The sequence below is a fragment of the Schistocerca cancellata genome, unplaced genomic scaffold (assembly GCF_023864275.1).
Source record: "Schistocerca cancellata isolate TAMUIC-IGC-003103 unplaced genomic scaffold, iqSchCanc2.1 HiC_scaffold_318, whole genome shotgun sequence".
NCBI lineage: Eukaryota > Metazoa > Arthropoda > Insecta > Orthoptera > Acrididae > Schistocerca > Schistocerca cancellata.
Genome location: NW_026046336.1, coordinates 105,862 through 127,687, shown reverse-complemented (window position 1 = coordinate 127,687; position 21,826 = coordinate 105,862). Strand labels below are relative to the sequence as shown.

The window sequence follows — 21,826 nt, the reverse complement described above, 5'->3', positions numbered from 1 at the left end:
TACATACTGGCGTCGGCCTAGCATCGCAAGTTGCCTGCCGCGCCGGGAATGCACGTGTAGCAACAGAAAAAATGAGCCACGGAGTGCAGACTCTGTACCACTGGTATTCGGTACTTAGCAAGATTCCAGAAGGTGTGGCGATCGCCTGCCTCGGTAGCGCAGTAGGCAGCGCGTAAGTCTCATAATCTTAAGGTCGTGAGTTCGATCCTCACCCGGGGCATTTAATTTACTATCGTTCACAGCTAAGTCGACGGCTCTGGGGTTGCGAAGGAGCGAAACACTTAGTAGTTTGTTATCGACAAGGCTTCAACGACTCAGCGTGAAAATGTTTACTTCCCGTTATTACTAGTTGCAGTTCTTTTGTAAAATTTTCAAGAAAAAAAGTACTAGTAATAAAACTGAATTTCGTATGATATAACATGTAAAGTCACACAATGTATGACCTGCTATATAATGACAGGCAGCAGGTCTTTACTTGCGAAATAAGTAAATAAATATTACTACTTACAGCTTTGCTTTTCCTCCTACCGCTGCAACAACGAGGCCAAAAGCAATGGACTGTGACTTTTGCCATACGTGAGAAGATGCTCGCAAACAGGGAAAGTGCGTGACGGAATGCGAGTGGAGGGGGTATAAACCCGGAGAAGAATGTGCACGTCCGGTGTGGTCTAGTGGCTAGGATACCTGGCTTTCACCCAGGAGGCCCGGGTTCGATTCCCGGTACCGGAATGGAATTTTTTCGGAACAAATGACGACAAGTTTTGACCGTGCGAAATGCTGTTTCACGTCCTCCTCGCATTATAGCTACTGGTTGGTAAACGTCAGCTGACAACAGTCGAGAGAAACGGGCACGCAACGAAATTACTACGAGCAGCGGCATAGAGGGAGAAGAGACGCTGGTCCACTGTTGGATTGCTGCCATAGAAATGTTACATGGCAATACGCAGACCAATTCCCGCGAAGCAATGGGAGAATGTCTGCACCGAGGCCCGTTAGCTCAGTTGGTTAGAGCGTCGTGCTAATAACGCGAAGGTCGTGGGTTCGATCCCCCCACGGGCCACTACGATTTTACTATTTCAAAAAGGCAACGCCGATTTCCCCGCGGAAGTATGGTGACAAAGAAATCGTCACATTGTGTGGCAGCTGATAGGGGACCCGAACGCGACTTGTCGGGACGCGCTAAAACATTTCACTGGTCACAGCACGCTCAACACACAGTTTCTCGTCCGATCACCACAACTGCGCGACGTTGGGCGTTGTCAGTGCTTGGGCGGGTGACCGCCTGCGAATATAGGACACTGTCGACAGTTTCAATTCGTATTTCTCTTTCCTCTTCGGTTTCGGAGCTGCAGCGCTATTCGGTCAAGGGCACTGGCGCCACGTTTTGCCTCTCGGTATGCCAAGTCGCGCCGTGCGGCCACAGTGAAATGAAGGAGCGTGTTGTAAAATTTGCAACAAAGAAAAAAAAATGTACTAGTAATAAAACTGAATTTGTCCGACAGAACATGTAAAATCAGACAATACATGATAACAGGCAGCAGGTATTTACTTGAGGCATAAGTAATGTTGTGCCCGCCTCGCCATACCTCTCTCAGTCGTTTCGCGTGCTTGTCCTTTTGATATAGGCCGATTGGAGAGCGTCAGCTCTCGCGTCAGCTGAGCAAAGTCGAGACAAGTCGAGACTCAAGGGGAATCGACGCACACGCTATAGGGTGGCCTGCAGCGAGTAAGATGGGGAAAGAAACATTAATTTAAGGACGCGTGGCAAAAGTACTCATACGCAAAAGTAAAAGCCTGCTGCGGTGGCCGGGAATCGAACCCGGATCAACTGCTTGGAAGGCAACTATGCTGACCATTACACCACCACCGCACGGTTTCCTTCCACGCCTCGCGAGCCGCGCTGTGTCTGCTTCCCGCCTGTCGGCGGCGGCCGAAGGTGGTCGTAGCTGTAGGCGCGTTACGGGGTAGGCGAGCCCATCCAGGCAGCGTCTCTAGGCACATTTCGCGTCCTTTGGCAAGAGTCGTCGCGTGCGTACTCCGCAAGAGTACTCAGACGATCATTTTTAAGCAGTGCGGTGCAGGATTCAGCGTCTGTAGCATTCTCTCGAGAGGATGCGACGGCGCTGGACGGCAGTCCCACTTTCCCCACAGACGTCTGCCGCGGAAAGCACCAGGAAGCTGTGAACTAGCTGAGCATCGGTGGTTCAGTGGTAGAATGCTCGCCTGCCACGCGGGCGGCCCGGGTTCGATTCCCGGCCGATGCATCGTTTTGTTTTTTCTCCGATAGTGGTGCTGCGTGTCTTTCGCACTCGAACTGCGTGAGCCATGAGAATGAACCGCGGGATTCCGTGTGGAAAGAAGCAATCATGCAGCGCGCACGACTGCTCGTTTGGACTCTTGCGTGCTATTGTACATACTGGCGTCGGCCTAGCATCGCAAGTTGCCTGCCGCGCCGGGAATGCACGTGTAGCAACAGAAAAAATGAGCCACGGAGTGCAGACTCTGTACCACTGGTATTCGGTACTTAGCAAGATTCCAGAAGGTGTGGCGATCGCCTGCCTCGGTAGCGCAGTAGGCAGCGCGTAAGTCTCATAATCTTAAGGTCGTGAGTTCGATCCTCACCCGGGGCATTTAATTTACTATCGTTCACAGCTAAGTCGACGGCTCTGGGGTTGCGAAGGAGCGAAACACTTAGTAGTTTGTTATCGACAAGGCTTCAACGACTCAGCGTGAAAATGTTTACTTCCCGTTATTACTAGTTGCAGTTCTTTTGTAAAATTTTCAAGAAAAAAAGTACTAGTAATAAAACTGAATTTCGTATGATATAACATGTAAAGTCACACAATGTATGACCTGCTATATAATGACAGGCAGCAGGTCTTTACTTGCGAAATAAGTAAATAAATATTACTACTTACAGCTTTGCTTTTCCTCCTACCGCTGCAACAACGAGGCCAAAAGCAATGGACTGTGACTTTTGCCATACGTGAGAAGATGCTCGCAAACAGGGAAAGTGCGTGACGGAATGCGAGTGGAGGGGGTATAAACCCGGAGAAGAATGTGCACGTCCGGTGTGGTCTAGTGGCTAGGATACCTGGCTTTCACCCAGGAGGCCCGGGTTCGATTCCCGGTACCGGAATGGAATTTTTTCGGAACAAATGACGACAAGTTTTGACCGTGCGAAATGCTGTTTCACGTCCTCCTCGCATTATAGCTACTGGTTGGTAAACGTCAGCTGACAACAGTCGAGAGAAACGGGCACGCAACGAAATTACTACGAGCAGCGGCATAGAGGGAGAAGAGACGCTGGTCCACTGTTGGATTGCTGCCATAGAAATGTTACATGGCAATACGCAGACCAATTCCCGCGAAGCAATGGGAGAATGTCTGCACCGAGGCCCGTTAGCTCAGTTGGTTAGAGCGTCGTGCTAATAACGCGAAGGTCGTGGGTTCGATCCCCCCACGGGCCACTACGATTTTACTATTTCAAAAAGGCAACGCCGATTTCCCCGCGGAAGTATGGTGACAAAGAAATCGTCACATTGTGTGGCAGCTGATAGGGGACCCGAACGCGACTTGTCGGGACGCGCTAAAACATTTCACTGGTCACAGCACGCTCAACACACAGTTTCTCGTCCGATCACCACAACTGCGCGACGTTGGGCGTTGTCAGTGCTTGGGCGGGTGACCGCCTGCGAATATAGGACACTGTCGACAGTTTCAATTCGTATTTCTCTTTCCTCTTCGGTTTCGGAGCTGCAGCGCTATTCGGTCAAGGGCACTGGCGCCACGTTTTGCCTCTCGGTATGCCAAGTCGCGCCGTGCGGCCACAGTGAAATGAAGGAGCGTGTTGTAAAATTTGCAACAAAGAAAAAAAAATGTACTAGTAATAAAACTGAATTTGTCCGACAGAACATGTAAAATCAGACAATACATGATAACAGGCAGCAGGTATTTACTTGAGGCATAAGTAATGTTGTGCCCGCCTCGCCATACCTCTCTCAGTCGTTTCGCGTGCTTGTCCTTTTGATATAGGCCGATTGGAGAGCGTCAGCTCTCGCGTCAGCTGAGCAAAGTCGAGACAAGTCGAGACTCAAGGGGAATCGACGCACACGCTATAGGGTGGCCTGCAGCGAGTAAGATGGGGAAAGAAACATTAATTTAAGGACGCGTGGCAAAAGTACTCATACGCAAAAGTAAAAGCCTGCTGCGGTGGCCGGGAATCGAACCCGGATCAACTGCTTGGAAGGCAACTATGCTGACCATTACACCACCACCGCACGGTTTCCTTCCACGCCTCGCGAGCCGCGCTGTGTCTGCTTCCCGCCTGTCGGCGGCGGCCGAAGGTGGTCGTAGCTGTAGGCGCGTTACGGGGTAGGCGAGCCCATCCAGGCAGCGTCTCTAGGCACATTTCGCGTCCTTTGGCAAGAGTCGTCGCGTGCGTACTCCGCAAGAGTACTCAGACGATCATTTTTAAGCAGTGCGGTGCAGGATTCAGCGTCTGTAGCATTCTCTCGAGAGGATGCGACGGCGCTGGACGGCAGTCCCACTTTCCCCACAGACGTCTGCCGCGGAAAGCACCAGGAAGCTGTGAACTAGCTCAGCATCGGTGGTTCAGTGGTAGAATGCTCGCCTGCCACGCGGGCGGCCCGGGTTCGATTCCCGGCCGATGCATCGTTTTGTTTTTTCTCCGATAGTGGTGCTGCGTGTCTTTCGCACTCGAACTGCGTGAGCCATGAGAATGAACCGCGGGATTCCGTGTGGAAAGAAGCAATCATGCAGCGCGCACGACTGCTCGTTTGGACTCTTGCGTGCTATTGTACATACTGGCGTCGGCCTAGCATCGCAAGTTGCCTGCCGCGCCGGGAATGCACGTGTAGCAACAGAAAAAATGAGCCACGGAGTGCAGACTCTGTACCACTGGTATTCGGTACTTAGCAAGATTCCAGAAGGTGTGGCGATCGCCTGCCTCGGTAGCGCAGTAGGCAGCGCGTAAGTCTCATAATCTTAAGGTCGTGAGTTCGATCCTCACCCGGGGCATTTAATTTACTATCGTTCACAGCTAAGTCGACGGCTCTGGGGTTGCGAAGGAGCGAAACACTTAGTAGTTTGTTATCGACAAGGCTTCAACGACTCAGCGTGAAAATGTTTACTTCCCGTTATTACTAGTTGCAGTTCTTTTGTAAAATTTTCAAGAAAAAAAGTACTAGTAATAAAACTGAATTTCGTATGATATAACATGTAAAGTCACACAATGTATGACCTGCTATATAATGACAGGCAGCAGGTCTTTACTTGCGAAATAAGTAAATAAATATTACTACTTACAGCTTTGCTTTTCCTCCTACCGCTGCAACAACGAGGCCAAAAGCAATGGACTGTGACTTTTGCCATACGTGAGAAGATGCTCGCAAACAGGGAAAGTGCGTGACGGAATGCGAGTGGAGGGGGTATAAACCCGGAGAAGAATGTGCACGTCCGGTGTGGTCTAGTGGCTAGGATACCTGGCTTTCACCCAGGAGGCCCGGGTTCGATTCCCGGTACCGGAATGGAATTTTTTCGGAACAAATGACGACAAGTTTTGACCGTGCGAAATGCTGTTTCACGTCCTCCTCGCATTATAGCTACTGGTTGGTAAACGTCAGCTGACAACAGTCGAGAGAAACGGGCACGCAACGAAATTACTACGAGCAGCGGCATAGAGGGAGAAGAGACGCTGGTCCACTGTTGGATTGCTGCCATAGAAATGTTACATGGCAATACGCAGACCAATTCCCGCGAAGCAATGGGAGAATGTCTGCACCGAGGCCCGTTAGCTCAGTTGGTTAGAGCGTCGTGCTAATAACGCGAAGGTCGTGGGTTCGATCCCCCCACGGGCCACTACGATTTTACTATTTCAAAAAGGCAACGCCGATTTCCCCGCGGAAGTATGGTGACAAAGAAATCGTCACATTGTGTGGCAGCTGATAGGGGACCCGAACGCGACTTGTCGGGACGCGCTAAAACATTTCACTGGTCACAGCACGCTCAACACACAGTTTCTCGTCCGATCACCACAACTGCGCGACGTTGGGCGTTGTCAGTGCTTGGGCGGGTGACCGCCTGCGAATATAGGACACTGTCGACAGTTTCAATTCGTATTTCTCTTTCCTCTTCGGTTTCGGAGCTGCAGCGCTATTCGGTCAAGGGCACTGGCGCCACGTTTTGCCTCTCGGTATGCCAAGTCGCGCCGTGCGGCCACAGTGAAATGAAGGAGCGTGTTGTAAAATTTGCAACAAAGAAAAAAAAATGTACTAGTAATAAAACTGAATTTGTCCGACAGAACATGTAAAATCAGACAATACATGATAACAGGCAGCAGGTATTTACTTGAGGCATAAGTAATGTTGTGCCCGCCTCGCCATACCTCTCTCAGTCGTTTCGCGTGCTTGTCCTTTTGATATAGGCCGATTGGAGAGCGTCAGCTCTCGCGTCAGCTGAGCAAAGTCGAGACAAGTCGAGACTCAAGGGGAATCGACGCACACGCTATAGGGTGGCCTGCAGCGAGTAAGATGGGGAAAGAAACATTAATTTAAGGACGCGTGGCAAAAGTACTCATACGCAAAAGTAAAAGCCTGCTGCGGTGGCCGGGAATCGAACCCGGATCAACTGCTTGGAAGGCAACTATGCTGACCATTACACCACCACCGCACGGTTTCCTTCCACGCCTCGCGAGCCGCGCTGTGTCTGCTTCCCGCCTGTCGGCGGCGGCCGAAGGTGGTCGTAGCTGTAGGCGCGTTACGGGGTAGGCGAGCCCATCCAGGCAGCGTCTCTAGGCACATTTCGCGTCCTTTGGCAAGAGTCGTCGCGTGCGTACTCCGCAAGAGTACTCAGACGATCATTTTTAAGCAGTGCGGTGCAGGATTCAGCGTCTGTAGCATTCTCTCGAGAGGATGCGACGGCGCTGGACGGCAGTCCCACTTTCCCCACAGACGTCTGCCGCGGAAAGCACCAGGAAGCTGTGAACTAGCTGAGCATCGGTGGTTCAGTGGTAGAATGCTCGCCTGCCACGCGGGCGGCCCGGGTTCGATTCCCGGCCGATGCATCGTTTTGTTTTTTCTCCGATAGTGGTGCTGCGTGTCTTTCGCACTCGAACTGCGTGAGCCATGAGAATGAACCGCGGGATTCCGTGTGGAAAGAAGCAATCATGCAGCGCGCACGACTGCTCGTTTGGACTCTTGCGTGCTATTGTACATACTGGCGTCGGCCTAGCATCGCAAGTTGCCTGCCGCGCCGGGAATGCACGTGTAGCAACAGAAAAAATGAGCCACGGAGTGCAGACTCTGTACCACTGGTATTCGGTACTTAGCAAGATTCCAGAAGGTGTGGCGATCGCCTGCCTCGGTAGCGCAGTAGGCAGCGCGTAAGTCTCATAATCTTAAGGTCGTGAGTTCGATCCTCACCCGGGGCATTTAATTTACTATCGTTCACAGCTAAGTCGACGGCTCTGGGGTTGCGAAGGAGCGAAACACTTAGTAGTTTGTTATCGACAAGGCTTCAACGACTCAGCGTGAAAATGTTTACTTCCCGTTATTACTAGTTGCAGTTCTTTTGTAAAATTTTCAAGAAAAAAAGTACTAGTAATAAAACTGAATTTCGTATGATATAACATGTAAAGTCACACAATGTATGACCTGCTATATAATGACAGGCAGCAGGTCTTTACTTGCGAAATAAGTAAATAAATATTACTACTTACAGCTTTGCTTTTCCTCCTACCGCTGCAACAACGAGGCCAAAAGCAATGGACTGTGACTTTTGCCATACGTGAGAAGATGCTCGCAAACAGGGAAAGTGCGTGACGGAATGCGAGTGGAGGGGGTATAAACCCGGAGAAGAATGTGCACGTCCGGTGTGGTCTAGTGGCTAGGATACCTGGCTTTCACCCAGGAGGCCCGGGTTCGATTCCCGGTACCGGAATGGAATTTTTTCGGAACAAATGACGACAAGTTTTGACCGTGCGAAATGCTGTTTCACGTCCTCCTCGCATTATAGCTACTGGTTGGTAAACGTCAGCTGACAACAGTCGAGAGAAACGGGCACGCAACGAAATTACTACGAGCAGCGGCATAGAGGGAGAAGAGACGCTGGTCCACTGTTGGATTGCTGCCATAGAAATGTTACATGGCAATACGCAGACCAATTCCCGCGAAGCAATGGGAGAATGTCTGCACCGAGGCCCGTTAGCTCAGTTGGTTAGAGCGTCGTGCTAATAACGCGAAGGTCGTGGGTTCGATCCCCCCACGGGCCACTACGATTTTACTATTTCAAAAAGGCAACGCCGATTTCCCCGCGGAAGTATGGTGACAAAGAAATCGTCACATTGTGTGGCAGCTGATAGGGGACCCGAACGCGACTTGTCGGGACGCGCTAAAACATTTCACTGGTCACAGCACGCTCAACACACAGTTTCTCGTCCGATCACCACAACTGCGCGACGTTGGGCGTTGTCAGTGCTTGGGCGGGTGACCGCCTGCGAATATAGGACACTGTCGACAGTTTCAATTCGTATTTCTCTTTCCTCTTCGGTTTCGGAGCTGCAGCGCTATTCGGTCAAGGGCACTGGCGCCACGTTTTGCCTCTCGGTATGCCAAGTCGCGCCGTGCGGCCACAGTGAAATGAAGGAGCGTGTTGTAAAATTTGCAACAAAGAAAAAAAAATGTACTAGTAATAAAACTGAATTTGTCCGACAGAACATGTAAAATCAGACAATACATGATAACAGGCAGCAGGTATTTACTTGAGGCATAAGTAATGTTGTGCCCGCCTCGCCATACCTCTCTCAGTCGTTTCGCGTGCTTGTCCTTTTGATATAGGCCGATTGGAGAGCGTCAGCTCTCGCGTCAGCTGAGCAAAGTCGAGACAAGTCGAGACTCAAGGGGAATCGACGCACACGCTATAGGGTGGCCTGCAGCGAGTAAGATGGGGAAAGAAACATTAATTTAAGGACGCGTGGCAAAAGTACTCATACGCAAAAGTAAAAGCCTGCTGCGGTGGCCGGGAATCGAACCCGGATCAACTGCTTGGAAGGCAACTATGCTGACCATTACACCACCACCGCACGGTTTCCTTCCACGCCTCGCGAGCCGCGCTGTGTCTGCTTCCCGCCTGTCGGCGGCGGCCGAAGGTGGTCGTAGCTGTAGGCGCGTTACGGGGTAGGCGAGCCCATCCAGGCAGCGTCTCTAGGCACATTTCGCGTCCTTTGGCAAGAGTCGTCGCGTGCGTACTCCGCAAGAGTACTCAGACGATCATTTTTAAGCAGTGCGGTGCAGGATTCAGCGTCTGTAGCATTCTCTCGAGAGGATGCGACGGCGCTGGACGGCAGTCCCACTTTCCCCACAGACGTCTGCCGCGGAAAGCACCAGGAAGCTGTGAACTAGCTGAGCATCGGTGGTTCAGTGGTAGAATGCTCGCCTGCCACGCGGGCGGCCCGGGTTCGATTCCCGGCCGATGCATCGTTTTGTTTTTTCTCCGATAGTGGTGCTGCGTGTCTTTCGCACTCGAACTGCGTGAGCCATGAGAATGAACCGCGGGATTCCGTGTGGAAAGAAGCAATCATGCAGCGCGCACGACTGCTCGTTTGGACTCTTGCGTGCTATTGTACATACTGGCGTCGGCCTAGCATCGCAAGTTGCCTGCCGCGCCGGGAATGCACGTGTAGCAACAGAAAAAATGAGCCACGGAGTGCAGACTCTGTACCACTGGTATTCGGTACTTAGCAAGATTCCAGAAGGTGTGGCGATCGCCTGCCTCGGTAGCGCAGTAGGCAGCGCGTAAGTCTCATAATCTTAAGGTCGTGAGTTCGATCCTCACCCGGGGCATTTAATTTACTATCGTTCACAGCTAAGTCGACGGCTCTGGGGTTGCGAAGGAGCGAAACACTTAGTAGTTTGTTATCGACAAGGCTTCAACGACTCAGCGTGAAAATGTTTACTTCCCGTTATTACTAGTTGCAGTTCTTTTGTAAAATTTTCAAGAAAAAAAGTACTAGTAATAAAACTGAATTTCGTATGATATAACATGTAAAGTCACACAATGTATGACCTGCTATATAATGACAGGCAGCAGGTCTTTACTTGCGAAATAAGTAAATAAATATTACTACTTACAGCTTTGCTTTTCCTCCTACCGCTGCAACAACGAGGCCAAAAGCAATGGACTGTGACTTTTGCCATACGTGAGAAGATGCTCGCAAACAGGGAAAGTGCGTGACGGAATGCGAGTGGAGGGGGTATAAACCCGGAGAAGAATGTGCACGTCCGGTGTGGTCTAGTGGCTAGGATACCTGGCTTTCACCCAGGAGGCCCGGGTTCGATTCCCGGTACCGGAATGGAATTTTTTCGGAACAAATGACGACAAGTTTTGACCGTGCGAAATGCTGTTTCACGTCCTCCTCGCATTATAGCTACTGGTTGGTAAACGTCAGCTGACAACAGTCGAGAGAAACGGGCACGCAACGAAATTACTACGAGCAGCGGCATAGAGGGAGAAGAGACGCTGGTCCACTGTTGGATTGCTGCCATAGAAATGTTACATGGCAATACGCAGACCAATTCCCGCGAAGCAATGGGAGAATGTCTGCACCGAGGCCCGTTAGCTCAGTTGGTTAGAGCGTCGTGCTAATAACGCGAAGGTCGTGGGTTCGATCCCCCCACGGGCCACTACGATTTTACTATTTCAAAAAGGCAACGCCGATTTCCCCGCGGAAGTATGGTGACAAAGAAATCGTCACATTGTGTGGCAGCTGATAGGGGACCCGAACGCGACTTGTCGGGACGCGCTAAAACATTTCACTGGTCACAGCACGCTCAACACACAGTTTCTCGTCCGATCACCACAACTGCGCGACGTTGGGCGTTGTCAGTGCTTGGGCGGGTGACCGCCTGCGAATATAGGACACTGTCGACAGTTTCAATTCGTATTTCTCTTTCCTCTTCGGTTTCGGAGCTGCAGCGCTATTCGGTCAAGGGCACTGGCGCCACGTTTTGCCTCTCGGTATGCCAAGTCGCGCCGTGCGGCCACAGTGAAATGAAGGAGCGTGTTGTAAAATTTGCAACAAAGAAAAAAAAATGTACTAGTAATAAAACTGAATTTGTCCGACAGAACATGTAAAATCAGACAATACATGATAACAGGCAGCAGGTATTTACTTGAGGCATAAGTAATGTTGTGCCCGCCTCGCCATACCTCTCTCAGTCGTTTCGCGTGCTTGTCCTTTTGATATAGGCCGATTGGAGAGCGTCAGCTCTCGCGTCAGCTGAGCAAAGTCGAGACAAGTCGAGACTCAAGGGGAATCGACGCACACGCTATAGGGTGGCCTGCAGCGAGTAAGATGGGGAAAGAAACATTAATTTAAGGACGCGTGGCAAAAGTACTCATACGCAAAAGTAAAAGCCTGCTGCGGTGGCCGGGAATCGAACCCGGATCAACTGCTTGGAAGGCAACTATGCTGACCATTACACCACCACCGCACGGTTTCCTTCCACGCCTCGCGAGCCGCGCTGTGTCTGCTTCCCGCCTGTCGGCGGCGGCCGAAGGTGGTCGTAGCTGTAGGCGCGTTACGGGGTAGGCGAGCCCATCCAGGCAGCGTCTCTAGGCACATTTCGCGTCCTTTGGCAAGAGTCGTCGCGTGCGTACTCCGCAAGAGTACTCAGACGATCATTTTTAAGCAGTGCGGTGCAGGATTCAGCGTCTGTAGCATTCTCTCGAGAGGATGCGACGGCGCTGGACGGCAGTCCCACTTTCCCCACAGACGTCTGCCGCGGAAAGCACCAGGAAGCTGTGAACTAGCTCAGCATCGGTGGTTCAGTGGTAGAATGCTCGCCTGCCACGCGGGCGGCCCGGGTTCGATTCCCGGCCGATGCATCGTTTTGTTTTTTCTCCGATAGTGGTGCTGCGTGTCTTTCGCACTCGAACTGCGTGAGCCATGAGAATGAACCGCGGGATTCCGTGTGGAAAGAAGCAATCATGCAGCGCGCACGACTGCTCGTTTGGACTCTTGCGTGCTATTGTACATACTGGCGTCGGCCTAGCATCGCAAGTTGCCTGCCGCGCCGGGAATGCACGTGTAGCAACAGAAAAAATGAGCCACGGAGTGCAGACTCTGTACCACTGGTATTCGGTACTTAGCAAGATTCCAGAAGGTGTGGCGATCGCCTGCCTCGGTAGCGCAGTAGGCAGCGCGTAAGTCTCATAATCTCAAGGTCGTGAGTTCGATCCTCACCCGGGGCATTTAATTTACTATCGTTCACAGCTAAGTCGACGGCTCTGGGGTTGCGAAGGAGCGAAACACTTAGTAGTTTGTTATCGACAAGGCTTCAACGACTCAGCGTGAAAATGTTTACTTCCCGTTATTACTAGTTGCAGTTCTTTTGTAAAATTTTCAAGAAAAAAAGTACTAGTAATAAAACTGAATTTCGTATGATATAACATGTAAAGTCACACAATGTATGACCTGCTATATAATGACAGGCAGCAGGTCTTTACTTGCGAAATAAGTAAATAAATATTACTACTTACAGCTTTGCTTTTCCTCCTACCGCTGCAACAACGAGGCCAAAAGCAATGGACTGTGACTTTTGCCATACGTGAGAAGATGCTCGCAAACAGGGAAAGTGCGTGACGGAATGCGAGTGGAGGGGGTATAAACCCGGAGAAGAATGTGCACGTCCGGTGTGGTCTAGTGGCTAGGATACCTGGCTTTCACCCAGGAGGCCCGGGTTCGATTCCCGGTACCGGAATGGAATTTTTTCGGAACAAATGACGACAAGTTTTGACCGTGCGAAATGCTGTTTCACGTCCTCCTCGCATTATAGCTACTGGTTGGTAAACGTCAGCTGACAACAGTCGAGAGAAACGGGCACGCAACGAAATTACTACGAGCAGCGGCATAGAGGGAGAAGAGACGCTGGTCCACTGTTGGATTGCTGCCATAGAAATGTTACATGGCAATACGCAGACCAATTCCCGCGAAGCAATGGGAGAATGTCTGCACCGAGGCCCGTTAGCTCAGTTGGTTAGAGCGTCGTGCTAATAACGCGAAGGTCGTGGGTTCGATCCCCCCACGGGCCACTACGATTTTACTATTTCAAAAAGGCAACGCCGATTTCCCCGCGGAAGTATGGTGACAAAGAAATCGTCACATTGTGTGGCAGCTGATAGGGGACCCGAACGCGACTTGTCGGGACGCGCTAAAACATTTCAGTGGTCACAGCACGCTCAACACACAGTTTCTCGTCCGATCACCACAACTGCGCGACGTTGGGCGTTGTCAGTGCTTGGGCGGGTGACCGCCTGCGAATATAGGACACTGTCGACAGTTTCAATTCGTATTTCTCTTTCCTCTTCGGTTTCGGAGCTGCAGCGCTATTCGGTCAAGGGCACTGGCGCCACGTTTTGCCTCTCGGTATGCCAAGTCGCGCCGTGCGGCCACAGTGAAATGAAGGAGCGTGTTGTAAAATTTGCAACAAAGAAAAAAAAATGTACTAGTAATAAAACTGAATTTGTCCGACAGAACATGTAAAATCAGACAATACATGATAACAGGCAGCAGGTATTTACTTGAGGCATAAGTAATGTTGTGCCCGCCTCGCCATACCTCTCTCAGTCGTTTCGCGTGCTTGTCCTTTTGATATAGGCCGATTGGAGAGCGTCAGCTCTCGCGTCAGCTGAGCAAAGTCGAGACAAGTCGAGACTCAAGGGGAATCGACGCACATGCTATAGGGTGGCCTGCAGCGAGTAAGATGGGGAAAGAAACATTAATTTAAGGACGCGTGGCAAAAGTACTCATACGCAAAAGTAAAAGCCTGCTGCGGTGGCCGGGAATCGAACCCGGATCAACTGCTTGGAAGGCAACTATGCTGACCATTACACCACCACCGCACGGTTTCCTTCCACGCCTCGCGAGCCGCGCTGTGTCTGCTTCCCGCCTGTCGGCGGCGGCCGAAGGTGGTCGTAGCTGTAGGCGCGTTACGGGGTAGGCGAGCCCATCCAGGCAGCGTCTCTAGGCACATTTCGCGTCCTTTGGCAAGAGTCGTCGCGTGCGTACTCCGCAAGAGTACTCAGACGATCATTTTTAAGCAGTGCGGTGCAGGATTCAGCGTCTGTAGCATTCTCTCGAGAGGATGCGACGGCGCTGGACGGCAGTCCCACTTTCCCCACAGACGTCTGCCGCGGAAAGCACCAGGAAGGTGTGAACTAGCTCAGCATCGGTGGTTCAGTGGTAGAATGCTCGCCTGCCACGCGGGCGGCCCGGGTTCGATTCCCGGCCGATGCATCGTTTTGTTTTTTCTCCGATAGTGGTGCTGCGTGTCTTTCGCACTCGAACTGCGTGAGCCATGAGAATGAACCGCGGGATTCCGTGTGGAAAGAAGCAATCATGCAGCGCGCACGACTGCTCGTTTGGACTCTTGCGTGCTATTGTACATACTGGCGTCGGCCTAGCATCGCAAGTTGCCTGCCGCGCCGGGAATGCACGTGTAGCAACAGAAAAAATGAGCCACGGAGTGCAGACTCTGTACCACTGGTATTCGGTACTTAGCAAGATTCCAGAAGGTGTGGCGATCGCCTGCCTCGGTAGCGCAGTAGGCAGCGCGTAAGTCTCATAATCTCAAGGTCGTGAGTTCGATCCTCACCCGGGGCATTTAATTTACTATCGTTCACAGCTAAGTCGACGGCTCTGGGGTTGCGAAGGAGCGAAACACTTAGTAGTTTGTTATCGACAAGGCTTCAACGACTCAGCGTGAAAATGTTTACTTCCCGTTATTACTAGTTGCAGTTCTTTTGTAAAATTTTCAAGAAAAAAAGTACTAGTAATAAAACTGAATTTCGTATGATATAACATGTAAAGTCACACAATGTATGACCTGCTATATAATGACAGGCAGCAGGTCTTTACTTGCGAAATAAGTAAATAAATATTACTACTTACAGCTTTGCTTTTCCTCCTACCGCTGCAACAACGAGGCCAAAAGCAATGGACTGTGACTTTTGCCATACGTGAGAAGATGCTCGCAAACAGGGAAAGTGCGTGACGGAATGCGAGTGGAGGGGGTATAAACCCGGAGAAGAATGTGCACGTCCGGTGTGGTCTAGTGGCTAGGATACCTGGCTTTCACCCAGGAGGCCCGGGTTCGATTCCCGGTACCGGAATGGAATTTTTTCGGAACAAATGACGACAAGTTTTGACCGTGCGAAATGCTGTTTCACGTCCTCCTCGCATTATAGCTACTGGTTGGTAAACGTCAGCTGACAACAGTCGAGAGAAACGGGCACGCAACGAAATTACTACGAGCAGCGGCATAGAGGGAGAAGAGACGCTGGTCCACTGTTGGATTGCTGCCATAGAAATGTTACATGGCAATACGCAGACCAATTCCCGCGAAGCAATGGGAGAATGTCTGCACCGAGGCCCGTTAGCTCAGTTGGTTAGAGCGTCGTGCTAATAACGCGAAGGTCGTGGGTTCGATCCCCCCACGGGCCACTACGATTTTACTATTTCAAAAAGGCAACGCCGATTTCCCCGCGGAAGTATGGTGACAAAGAAATCGTCACATTGTGTGGCAGCTGATAGGGGACCCGAACGCGACTTGTCGGGACGCGCTAAAACATTTCACTGGTCACAGCACGCTCAACACACAGTTTCTCGTCCGATCACCACAACTGCGCGACGTTGGGCGTTGTCAGTGCTTGGGCGGGTGACCGCCTGCGAATATAGGACACTGTCGACAGTTTCAATTCGTATTTCTCTTTCCTCTTCGGTTTCGGAGCTGCAGCGCTATTCGGTCAAGGGCACTGGCGCCACGTTTTGCCTCTCGGTATGCCAAGTCGCGCCGTGCGGCCACAGTGAAATGAAGGAGCGTGTTGTAAAATTTGCAACAAAGAAAAAAAAATGTACTAGTAATAAAACTGAATTTGTCCGACAGAACATGTAAAATCAGACAATACATGATAACAGGCAGCAGGTATTTACTTGAGGCATAAGTAATGTTGTGCCCGCCTCGCCATACCTCTCTCAGTCGTTTCGCGTGCTTGTCCTTTTGATATAGGCCGATTGGAGAGCGTCAGCTCTCGCGTCAGCTGAGCAAAGTCGAGACAAGTCGAGACTCAAGGGGAATCGACGCACACGCTATAGGGTGGCCTGCAGCGAGTAAGATGGGGAAAGAAACATTAATTTAAGGACGCGTGGCAAAAGTACTCATACGCAAAAGTAAAAGCCTGCTGCGGTGGCCGGGAATCGAACCCGGATCAACTGCTTGGAAGGCAACTATGCTGACCATTACACCACCACCGCACGGTTTCCTTCCACGCCTCGCGAGCCGCGCTGTGTCTGCTTCCCGCCTGTCGGCGGCGGCCGAAGGTGGTCGTAGCTGTAGGCGCGTTACGGGGTAGGCGAGCCCATCCAGGCAGCGTCTCTAGGCACATTTCGCGTCCTTTGGCAAGAGTCGTCGCGTGCGTACTCCGCAAGAGTACTCAGACGATCATTTTTAAGCAGTGCGGTGCAGGATTCAGCGTCTGTAGCATTCTCTCGAGAGGATGCGACGGCGCTGGACGGCAGTCCCACTTTCCCCACAGACGTCTGCCGCGGAAAGCACCAGGAAGCTGTGAACTAGCTCAGCATCGGTGGTTCAGTGGTAGAATGCTCGCCTGCCACGCGGGCGGCCCGGGTTCGATTCCCGGCCGATGCATCGTTTTGTTTTTTCTCCGATAGTGGTGCTGCGTGTCTTTCGCACTCGAACTGCGTGAGCCATGAGAATGAACCGCGGGATTCCGTGTGGAAAGAAGCAATCATGCAGCGCGCACGACTGCTCGTTTGGACTCTTGCGTGCTATTGTACATACTGGCGTCGGCCTAGCATCGCAAGTTGCCTGCCGCGCCGGGAATGCACGTGTAGCAACAGAAAAAATGAGCCACGGAGTGCAGACTCTGTACCACTGGTATTCGGTACTTAGCAAGATTCCAGAAGGTGTGGCGATCGCCTGCCTCGGTAGCGCAGTAGGCAGCGCGTAAGTCTCATAATCTCAAGGTCGTGAGTTCGATCCTCACCCGGGGCATTTAATTTACTATCGTTCACAGCTAAGTCGACGGCTCTGGGGTTGCGAAGGAGCGAAACACTTAGTAGTTTGTTATCGACAAGGCTTCAACGACTCAGCGTGAAAATGTTTACTTCCCGTTATTACTAGTTGCAGTTCTTTTGTAAAATTTTCAAGAAAAAAAGTACTAGTAATAAAACTGAATTTCGTATGATATAACATGTAAAGTCACACAATGTATGACCTGCTATATAATGACAGGCAGCAGGTCTTTACTTGCGAAATAAGTAAATAAATATTACTACTTACAGCTTTGCTTTTCCTCCTACCGCTGCAACAACGAGGCCAAAAGCAATGGACTGTGACTTTTGCCATACGTGAGAAGATGCTCGCAAACAGGGAAAGTGCGTGACGGAATGCGAGTGGAGGGGGTATAAACCCGGAGAAGAATGTGCACGTCCGGTGTGGTCTAGTGGCTAGGATACCTGGCTTTCACCCAGGAGGCCCGGGTTCGATTCCCGGTACCGGAATGGAATTTTTTCGGAACAAATGACGACAAGTTTTGACCGTGCGAAATGCTGTTTCACGTCCTCCTCGCATTATAGCTACTGGTTGGTAAACGTCAGCTGACAACAGTCGAGAGAAACGGGCACGCAACGAAATTACTACGAGCAGCGGCATAGAGGGAGAAGAGACGCTGGTCCACTGTTGGATTGCTGCCATAGAAATGTTACATGGCAATACGCAGACCAATTCCCGCGAAGCAATGGGAGAATGTCTGCACCGAGGCCCGTTAGCTCAGTTGGTTAGAGCGTCGTGCTAATAACGCGAAGGTCGTGGGTTCGATCCCCCCACGGGCCACTACGATTTTACTATTTCAAAAAGGCAACGCCGATTTCCCCGCGGAAGTATGGTGACAAAGAAATCGTCACATTGTGTGGCAGCTGATAGGGGACCCGAACGCGACTTGTCGGGACGCGCTAAAACATTTCACTGGTCACAGCACGCTCAACACACAGTTTCTCGTCCGATCACCACAACTGCGCGACGTTGGGCGTTGTCAGTGCTTGGGCGGGTGACCGCCTGCGAATATAGGACACTGTCGACAGTTTCAATTCGTATTTCTCTTTCCTCTTCGGTTTCGGAGCTGCAGCGCTATTCGGTCAAGGGCACTGGCGCCACGTTTTGCCTCTCGGTATGCCAAGTCGCGCCGTGCGGCCACAGTGAAATGAAGGAGCGTGTTGTAAAATTTGCAACAAAGAAAAAAAAATGTACTAGTAATAAAACTGAATTTGTCCGACAGAACATGTAAAATCAGACAATACATGATAACAGGCAGCAGGTATTTACTTGAGGCATAAGTAATGTTGTGCCCGCCTCGCCATACCTCTCTCAGTCGTTTCGCGTGCTTGTCCTTTTGATATAGGCCGATTGGAGAGCGTCAGCTCTCGCGTCAGCTGAGCAAAGTCGAGACAAGTCGAGACTCAAGGGGAATCGACGCACACGCTATAGGGTGGCCTGCAGCGAGTAAGATGGGGAAAGAAACATTAATTTAAGGACGCGTGGCAAAAGTACTCATACGCAAAAGTAAAAGCCTGCTGCGGTGGCCGGGAATCGAACCCGGATCAACTGCTTGGAAGGCAACTATGCTGACCATTACACCACCACCGCACGGTTTCCTTCCACGCCTCGCGAGCCGCGCTGTGTCTGCTTCCCGCCTGTCGGCGGCGGCCGAAGGTGGTCGTAGCTGTAGGCGCGTTACGGGGTAGGCGAGCCCATCCAGGCAGCGTCTCTAGGCACATTTCGCGTCCTTTGGCAAGAGTCGTCGCGTGCGTACTCCGCAAGAGTACTCAGACGATCATTTTTAAGCAGTGCGGTGCAGGATTCAGCGTCTGTAGCATTCTCTCGAGAGGATGCGACGGCGCTGGACGGCAGTCCCACTTTCCCCACAGACGTCTGCCGCGGAAAGCACCAGGAAGCTGTGAACTAGCTCAGCATCGGTGGTTCAGTGGTAGAATGCTCGCCTGCCACGCGGGCGGCCCGGGTTCGATTCCCGGCCGATGCATCGTTTTGTTTTTTCTCCGATAGTGGTGCTGCGTGTCTTTCGCACTCGAACTGCGTGAGCCATGAGAATGAACCGCGGGATTCCGTGTGGAAAGAAGCAATCATGCAGCGCGCACGACTGCTCGTTTGGACTCTTGCGTGCTATTGTACATACTGGCGTCGGCCTAGCATCGCAAGTTGCCTGCCGCGCCGGGAATGCACGTGTAGCAACAGAAAAAATGAGCCACGGAGTGCAGACTCTGTACCACTGGTATTCGGTACTTAGCAAGATTCCAGAAGGTGTGGCGATCGCCTGCCTCGGTAGCGCAGTAGGCAGCGCGTAAGTCTCATAATCTCAAGGTCGTGAGTTCGATCCTCACCCGGGGCATTTAATTTACTATCGTTCACAGCTAAGTCGACGGCTCTGGGGTTGCGAAGGAGCGAAACACTTAGTAGTTTGTTATCGACAAGGCTTCAACGACTCAGCGTGAAAATGTTTACTTCCCGTTATTACTAGTTGCAGTTCTTTTGTAAAATTTTCAAGAAAAAAAGTACTAGTAATAAAACTGAATTTCGTATGATATAACATGTAAAGTCACACAATGTATGACCTGCTATATAATGACAGGCAGCAGGTCTTTACTTGCGAAATAAGTAAATAAATATTACTACTTACAGCTTTGCTTTTCCTCCTACCGCTGCAACAACGAGGCCAAAAGCAATGGACTGTGACTTTTGCCATACGTGAGAAGATGCTCGCAAACAGGGAAAGTGCGTGACGGAATGCGAGTGGAGGGGGTATAAACCCGGAGAAGAATGTGCACGTCCGGTGTGGTCTAGTGGCTAGGATACCTGGCTTTCACCCAGGAGGCCCGGGTTCGATTCCCGGTACCGGAATGGAATTTTTTCGGAACAAATGACGACAAGTTTTGACCGTGCGAAATGCTGTTTCACGTCCTCCTCGCATTATAGCTACTGGTTGGTAAACGTCAGCTGACAACAGTCGAGAGAAACGGGCACGCAACGAAATTACTACGAGCAGCGGCATAGAGGGAGAAGAGACGCTGGTCCACTGTTGGATTGCTGCCATAGAAATGTTACATGGCAATACGCAGACCAATTCCCGCGAAGCAATGGGAGAATGTCTGCACCGAGGCCCGTTAGCTCAGTTGGTTAGAGCGTCGTGCTAATAACGCGAAGGTCGTGGGTTCGATCCCCCCACGGGCCACTACGATTTTACTATTTCAAAAAGGCAACGCCGATTTCCCCGCGGAAGTATGGTGACAAAGAAATCGTCACATTGTGTGGCAGCTGATAGGGGACCCGAACGCGACTTGTCGGGACGCGCTAAAACATTTCACTGGTCACAGCACGCTCAACACACAGTTTCTCGTCCGATCACCACAACTGCGCGACGTTGGGCGTTGTCAGTGCTTGGGCGGGTGACCGCCTGCGAATATAGGACACTGTCGACAGTTTCAATTCGTATTTCTCTTTCCTCTTCGGTTTCGGAGCTGCAGCGCTATTCGGTCAAGGGCACTGGCGCCACGTTTTGCCTCTCGGTATGCCAAGTCGCGCCGTGCGGCCACAGTGAAATGAAGGAGCGTGTTGTAAAATTTGCAACAAAGAAAAAAAAATGTACTAGTAATAAAACTGAATTTGTCCGACAGAACATGTAAAATCAGACAATACATGATAACAGGCAGCAGGTATTTACTTGAGGCATAAGTAATGTTGTGCCCGCCTCGCCATACCTCTCTCAGTCGTTTCGCGTGCTTGTCCTTTTGATATAGGCCGATTGGAGAGCGTCAGCTCTCGCGTCAGCTGAGCAAAGTCGAGACAAGTCGAGACTCAAGGGGAATCGACGCACACGCTATAGGGTGGCCTGCAGCGAGTAAGATGGGGAAAGAAACATTAATTTAAGGACGCGTGGCAAAAGTACTCATACGCAAAAGTAAAAGCCTGCTGCGGTGGCCGGGAATCGAACCCGGATCAACTGCTTGGAAGGCAACTATGCTGACCATTACACCACCACCGCACGGTTTCCTTCCACGCCTCGCGAGCCGCGCTGTGTCTGCTTCCCGCCTGTCGGCGGCGGCCGAAGGTGGTCGTAGCTGTAGGCGCGTTACGGGGTAGGCGAGCCCATCCAGGCAGCGTCTCTAGGCACATTTCGCGTCCTTTGGCAAGAGTCGTCGCGTGCGTACTCCGCAAGAGTACTCAGACGATCATTTTTAAGCAGTGCGGTGCAGGATTCAGCGTCTGTAGCATTCTCTCGAGAGGATGCGACGGCGCTGGACGGCAGTCCCACTTTCCCCACAGACGTCTGCCGCGGAAAGCACCAGGAAGCTGTGAACTAGCTCAGCATCGGTGGTTCAGTGGTAGAATGCTCGCCTGCCACGCGGGCGGCCCGGGTTCGATTCCCGGCCGATGCATCGTTTTGTTTTTTCTCCGATAGTGGTGCTGCGTGTCTTTCGCACTCGAACTGCGTGAGCCATGAGAATGAACCGCGGGATTCCGTGTGGAAAGAAGCAATCATGCAGCGCGCACGACTGCTCGTTTGGACTCTTGCGTGCTATTGTACATACTGGCGTCGGCCTAGCATCGCAAGTTGCCTGCCGCGCCGGGAATGCACGTGTAGCAACAGAAAAAATGAGCCACGGAGTGCAGACTCTGTACCACTGGTATTCGGTACTTAGCAAGATTCCAGAAGGTGT

General features: G+C 51.4%; 45 non-coding genes across 45 annotated transcripts; 36 read left to right on the top strand and 9 right to left on the bottom strand.

Annotated features, from left to right (window-relative positions):
• The first annotated feature begins 147 nt into the window (after positions 1–147).
• Positions 148–220, top strand: Trnam-cau (transfer RNA methionine (anticodon CAU)). Its single transcript has one exon. It is a non-coding gene; the product is annotated as a tRNA-Met (tRNA).
• A 437-nt stretch (positions 221–657) lies between these two features.
• On the top strand, positions 658–729 carry Trnae-uuc (transfer RNA glutamic acid (anticodon UUC)). Its single transcript has one exon. It is a non-coding gene; the product is annotated as a tRNA-Glu (tRNA).
• Positions 730–986: 257 nt separating this feature from the next.
• Trnai-aau (transfer RNA isoleucine (anticodon AAU)) lies at positions 987–1,060 on the top strand. Its single transcript has one exon. It is a non-coding gene; the product is annotated as a tRNA-Ile (tRNA).
• Positions 1,061–1,798: 738 nt separating this feature from the next.
• Trnag-ucc (transfer RNA glycine (anticodon UCC)) lies at positions 1,799–1,870 on the bottom strand. The gene has a single exon. It is a non-coding gene; the product is annotated as a tRNA-Gly (tRNA).
• Positions 1,871–2,193: 323 nt separating this feature from the next.
• Trnag-gcc (transfer RNA glycine (anticodon GCC)) lies at positions 2,194–2,264 on the top strand. Its single transcript has one exon. It is a non-coding gene; the product is annotated as a tRNA-Gly (tRNA).
• A 293-nt stretch (positions 2,265–2,557) lies between these two features.
• Trnam-cau (transfer RNA methionine (anticodon CAU)) lies at positions 2,558–2,630 on the top strand. The gene has a single exon. It is a non-coding gene; the product is annotated as a tRNA-Met (tRNA).
• Positions 2,631–3,067: 437 nt separating this feature from the next.
• Positions 3,068–3,139, top strand: Trnae-uuc (transfer RNA glutamic acid (anticodon UUC)). Its single transcript has one exon. It is a non-coding gene; the product is annotated as a tRNA-Glu (tRNA).
• Positions 3,140–3,396: 257 nt separating this feature from the next.
• Positions 3,397–3,470, top strand: Trnai-aau (transfer RNA isoleucine (anticodon AAU)). Its single transcript has one exon. It is a non-coding gene; the product is annotated as a tRNA-Ile (tRNA).
• Positions 3,471–4,208: 738 nt separating this feature from the next.
• Trnag-ucc (transfer RNA glycine (anticodon UCC)) lies at positions 4,209–4,280 on the bottom strand. The gene has a single exon. It is a non-coding gene; the product is annotated as a tRNA-Gly (tRNA).
• Positions 4,281–4,603: 323 nt separating this feature from the next.
• On the top strand, positions 4,604–4,674 carry Trnag-gcc (transfer RNA glycine (anticodon GCC)). Its single transcript has one exon. It is a non-coding gene; the product is annotated as a tRNA-Gly (tRNA).
• Positions 4,675–4,967: 293 nt separating this feature from the next.
• Positions 4,968–5,040, top strand: Trnam-cau (transfer RNA methionine (anticodon CAU)). Its single transcript has one exon. It is a non-coding gene; the product is annotated as a tRNA-Met (tRNA).
• A 437-nt stretch (positions 5,041–5,477) lies between these two features.
• On the top strand, positions 5,478–5,549 carry Trnae-uuc (transfer RNA glutamic acid (anticodon UUC)). The gene has a single exon. It is a non-coding gene; the product is annotated as a tRNA-Glu (tRNA).
• Positions 5,550–5,806: 257 nt separating this feature from the next.
• On the top strand, positions 5,807–5,880 carry Trnai-aau (transfer RNA isoleucine (anticodon AAU)). Its single transcript has one exon. It is a non-coding gene; the product is annotated as a tRNA-Ile (tRNA).
• A 738-nt stretch (positions 5,881–6,618) lies between these two features.
• On the bottom strand, positions 6,619–6,690 carry Trnag-ucc (transfer RNA glycine (anticodon UCC)). Its single transcript has one exon. It is a non-coding gene; the product is annotated as a tRNA-Gly (tRNA).
• A 323-nt stretch (positions 6,691–7,013) lies between these two features.
• Positions 7,014–7,084, top strand: Trnag-gcc (transfer RNA glycine (anticodon GCC)). The gene has a single exon. It is a non-coding gene; the product is annotated as a tRNA-Gly (tRNA).
• A 293-nt stretch (positions 7,085–7,377) lies between these two features.
• On the top strand, positions 7,378–7,450 carry Trnam-cau (transfer RNA methionine (anticodon CAU)). Its single transcript has one exon. It is a non-coding gene; the product is annotated as a tRNA-Met (tRNA).
• Positions 7,451–7,887: 437 nt separating this feature from the next.
• Positions 7,888–7,959, top strand: Trnae-uuc (transfer RNA glutamic acid (anticodon UUC)). Its single transcript has one exon. It is a non-coding gene; the product is annotated as a tRNA-Glu (tRNA).
• Positions 7,960–8,216: 257 nt separating this feature from the next.
• On the top strand, positions 8,217–8,290 carry Trnai-aau (transfer RNA isoleucine (anticodon AAU)). The gene has a single exon. It is a non-coding gene; the product is annotated as a tRNA-Ile (tRNA).
• Positions 8,291–9,028: 738 nt separating this feature from the next.
• On the bottom strand, positions 9,029–9,100 carry Trnag-ucc (transfer RNA glycine (anticodon UCC)). The gene has a single exon. It is a non-coding gene; the product is annotated as a tRNA-Gly (tRNA).
• A 323-nt stretch (positions 9,101–9,423) lies between these two features.
• Positions 9,424–9,494, top strand: Trnag-gcc (transfer RNA glycine (anticodon GCC)). The gene has a single exon. It is a non-coding gene; the product is annotated as a tRNA-Gly (tRNA).
• Positions 9,495–9,787: 293 nt separating this feature from the next.
• Positions 9,788–9,860, top strand: Trnam-cau (transfer RNA methionine (anticodon CAU)). The gene has a single exon. It is a non-coding gene; the product is annotated as a tRNA-Met (tRNA).
• A 437-nt stretch (positions 9,861–10,297) lies between these two features.
• On the top strand, positions 10,298–10,369 carry Trnae-uuc (transfer RNA glutamic acid (anticodon UUC)). Its single transcript has one exon. It is a non-coding gene; the product is annotated as a tRNA-Glu (tRNA).
• A 257-nt stretch (positions 10,370–10,626) lies between these two features.
• Positions 10,627–10,700, top strand: Trnai-aau (transfer RNA isoleucine (anticodon AAU)). The gene has a single exon. It is a non-coding gene; the product is annotated as a tRNA-Ile (tRNA).
• A 738-nt stretch (positions 10,701–11,438) lies between these two features.
• Trnag-ucc (transfer RNA glycine (anticodon UCC)) lies at positions 11,439–11,510 on the bottom strand. The gene has a single exon. It is a non-coding gene; the product is annotated as a tRNA-Gly (tRNA).
• Positions 11,511–11,833: 323 nt separating this feature from the next.
• Positions 11,834–11,904, top strand: Trnag-gcc (transfer RNA glycine (anticodon GCC)). The gene has a single exon. It is a non-coding gene; the product is annotated as a tRNA-Gly (tRNA).
• Positions 11,905–12,197: 293 nt separating this feature from the next.
• Positions 12,198–12,270, top strand: Trnam-cau (transfer RNA methionine (anticodon CAU)). The gene has a single exon. It is a non-coding gene; the product is annotated as a tRNA-Met (tRNA).
• A 437-nt stretch (positions 12,271–12,707) lies between these two features.
• Positions 12,708–12,779, top strand: Trnae-uuc (transfer RNA glutamic acid (anticodon UUC)). Its single transcript has one exon. It is a non-coding gene; the product is annotated as a tRNA-Glu (tRNA).
• A 257-nt stretch (positions 12,780–13,036) lies between these two features.
• Trnai-aau (transfer RNA isoleucine (anticodon AAU)) lies at positions 13,037–13,110 on the top strand. Its single transcript has one exon. It is a non-coding gene; the product is annotated as a tRNA-Ile (tRNA).
• Positions 13,111–13,848: 738 nt separating this feature from the next.
• On the bottom strand, positions 13,849–13,920 carry Trnag-ucc (transfer RNA glycine (anticodon UCC)). Its single transcript has one exon. It is a non-coding gene; the product is annotated as a tRNA-Gly (tRNA).
• A 323-nt stretch (positions 13,921–14,243) lies between these two features.
• Trnag-gcc (transfer RNA glycine (anticodon GCC)) lies at positions 14,244–14,314 on the top strand. Its single transcript has one exon. It is a non-coding gene; the product is annotated as a tRNA-Gly (tRNA).
• Positions 14,315–14,607: 293 nt separating this feature from the next.
• Positions 14,608–14,680, top strand: Trnam-cau (transfer RNA methionine (anticodon CAU)). The gene has a single exon. It is a non-coding gene; the product is annotated as a tRNA-Met (tRNA).
• Positions 14,681–15,117: 437 nt separating this feature from the next.
• On the top strand, positions 15,118–15,189 carry Trnae-uuc (transfer RNA glutamic acid (anticodon UUC)). Its single transcript has one exon. It is a non-coding gene; the product is annotated as a tRNA-Glu (tRNA).
• Positions 15,190–15,446: 257 nt separating this feature from the next.
• Trnai-aau (transfer RNA isoleucine (anticodon AAU)) lies at positions 15,447–15,520 on the top strand. The gene has a single exon. It is a non-coding gene; the product is annotated as a tRNA-Ile (tRNA).
• Positions 15,521–16,258: 738 nt separating this feature from the next.
• Positions 16,259–16,330, bottom strand: Trnag-ucc (transfer RNA glycine (anticodon UCC)). Its single transcript has one exon. It is a non-coding gene; the product is annotated as a tRNA-Gly (tRNA).
• Positions 16,331–16,653: 323 nt separating this feature from the next.
• Trnag-gcc (transfer RNA glycine (anticodon GCC)) lies at positions 16,654–16,724 on the top strand. Its single transcript has one exon. It is a non-coding gene; the product is annotated as a tRNA-Gly (tRNA).
• Positions 16,725–17,017: 293 nt separating this feature from the next.
• Trnam-cau (transfer RNA methionine (anticodon CAU)) lies at positions 17,018–17,090 on the top strand. Its single transcript has one exon. It is a non-coding gene; the product is annotated as a tRNA-Met (tRNA).
• A 437-nt stretch (positions 17,091–17,527) lies between these two features.
• On the top strand, positions 17,528–17,599 carry Trnae-uuc (transfer RNA glutamic acid (anticodon UUC)). The gene has a single exon. It is a non-coding gene; the product is annotated as a tRNA-Glu (tRNA).
• Positions 17,600–17,856: 257 nt separating this feature from the next.
• Positions 17,857–17,930, top strand: Trnai-aau (transfer RNA isoleucine (anticodon AAU)). The gene has a single exon. It is a non-coding gene; the product is annotated as a tRNA-Ile (tRNA).
• A 738-nt stretch (positions 17,931–18,668) lies between these two features.
• Positions 18,669–18,740, bottom strand: Trnag-ucc (transfer RNA glycine (anticodon UCC)). The gene has a single exon. It is a non-coding gene; the product is annotated as a tRNA-Gly (tRNA).
• A 323-nt stretch (positions 18,741–19,063) lies between these two features.
• Trnag-gcc (transfer RNA glycine (anticodon GCC)) lies at positions 19,064–19,134 on the top strand. Its single transcript has one exon. It is a non-coding gene; the product is annotated as a tRNA-Gly (tRNA).
• A 293-nt stretch (positions 19,135–19,427) lies between these two features.
• Trnam-cau (transfer RNA methionine (anticodon CAU)) lies at positions 19,428–19,500 on the top strand. The gene has a single exon. It is a non-coding gene; the product is annotated as a tRNA-Met (tRNA).
• Positions 19,501–19,937: 437 nt separating this feature from the next.
• Trnae-uuc (transfer RNA glutamic acid (anticodon UUC)) lies at positions 19,938–20,009 on the top strand. The gene has a single exon. It is a non-coding gene; the product is annotated as a tRNA-Glu (tRNA).
• A 257-nt stretch (positions 20,010–20,266) lies between these two features.
• Trnai-aau (transfer RNA isoleucine (anticodon AAU)) lies at positions 20,267–20,340 on the top strand. The gene has a single exon. It is a non-coding gene; the product is annotated as a tRNA-Ile (tRNA).
• Positions 20,341–21,078: 738 nt separating this feature from the next.
• Positions 21,079–21,150, bottom strand: Trnag-ucc (transfer RNA glycine (anticodon UCC)). Its single transcript has one exon. It is a non-coding gene; the product is annotated as a tRNA-Gly (tRNA).
• Positions 21,151–21,473: 323 nt separating this feature from the next.
• Positions 21,474–21,544, top strand: Trnag-gcc (transfer RNA glycine (anticodon GCC)). The gene has a single exon. It is a non-coding gene; the product is annotated as a tRNA-Gly (tRNA).
• Positions 21,545–21,826: the final 282 nt, after the last annotated feature.